This window comes from Platalea leucorodia (genome assembly GCF_965183815.1).
Source record: "Platalea leucorodia genome assembly, contig: HAP1_HAP1_SCAFFOLD_225, whole genome shotgun sequence".
NCBI classification, from domain to species: Eukaryota; Metazoa; Chordata; class Aves; order Pelecaniformes; family Threskiornithidae; genus Platalea; species Platalea leucorodia.
The window spans coordinates 126,107-127,497 of record NW_028121336.1 but is presented as its reverse complement, the minus strand read 5'-3'; the positions used below and the strand labels follow the sequence as shown (position 1 = coordinate 127,497).

At 53.0% G+C, this 1,391-nt stretch overlaps 1 pseudogene across 1 annotated transcript; it reads left to right on the top strand.

The window, feature by feature from the left end:
- Positions 1 to 456: 456 nt before the first annotated feature.
- LOC309603869 (olfactory receptor 14J1-like) lies at positions 457 to 1,391 on the top strand (annotated as a pseudogene). The gene has a single exon. The product of its transcript is annotated as an olfactory receptor 14J1-like (transcript).

The following is a 1,391-nucleotide window of genomic DNA, read 5'->3' as shown; positions in this document are numbered from 1 at the left end:
CCCAATCTCAGCACCCACAAGGTTTCCCTTGCAGTGCAGCAGAAATGCCAGGCATTGCTGCATTCAAACCACTCCTCAGCTGTGCTGGGGCAACTAGAACAGAAGGCACAACCCAAACTCCCCACAGCTCTGCTCTGCAGTCAGGTGAATTGGGAGCCACAATGCTGAAAATCTCTTTGATATCACAAGTAGATTTAATCTGAGATCACCCCGAGTTCCTATTTACCTGTTGCTGTATGGCAGGACTGAGTCCTGCAGAGCCCCCAGCAGAGCCCGCTGCTCCCTGGGGCACCCTCAGCCACCACTAACCAGAGCTCACCAAAGCTCTTTCTGAAAAGTGAAAAGCAGTTCGAGGGGTTTCTATAAGAAAGTCAGTAGATTTTTCTGAAAGCAGTCTGCCCTAACTTCTCCCTTCTTCTACCTCCATGAACAGATCCCCATGTGCAGAGACAGCAGATGTCCAATAACAGCTCCATCACCTACTTCCTCCTCCTGGCATTTGCAGACACACGGGAGCTGCAGCTCTTGCACTTCTGGCTCTTCCTGGCCATCTACCTGGCTGCCCTCCTGGGCAATGGCCTCATCATCACCACTGTAGCCTGCAACCACCGCCTCCACACCCCCATGTACTTCTTCCTCCTCAACCTTTCTTTACTTGACCTGGGCTCCATCTCCACCACTCTCCCCAAAGCCATGACCAATTCCCTCTGGAACACCAGGGACATCTGCTACGCAGGATGTGCTGCCCAGGTCTTTCTGTTTGCCTTCTTGGTAGGAGCAGAGTATTATATTCTCACCATCATGGCCTATGACCGCTACGTGGTATCTGCAAACCCCTGCACTATGGGACCCTCCTGGGCAGCAGAGCTTGTGTCCACATGGCAGCAGCTGCCTGGGGCAGTGCTTTTTTCAATTCTCTCCTGCACACTGCCAATACATTTTCACTCCCCCTCTGCCAAGGCAATGCTGTGGACCAGTTCTTCTGTGAAATCCCCCACATCCTCAAGCTCTCCTGCTCACATTCCTACCTCAGGGAGGCTGGGCTTCTTGTGGTTAGTGTCTTTGTGGCCTTTGTGTGTTTTGTTTTCATCGTGCTGTCCTATGTGCAGATCTTCAGGGCCGTGCTGAGGATCCCCTCCGAGCAGGGGCGCCACAAAGCCTTTTCCACGTGCCTCCCTCACCTGGCCGTAGTCTCCCTGTTTATCAGCACTGGCATCTTTGCCTACCTGAAGCCCCCCTCCATCTCCTCCCCATCCCTGGATCTGGTGGTGGCTATTTTCTACTCAGTGGTGCCTCCTGCAGTGAACCCCCTCATCTACAGCATGAGGAACCAGGAGCTCAAAGACGCACTGAAGAAGCTCATTCAATCCGTAGTCTTTCAGCAGCAATAA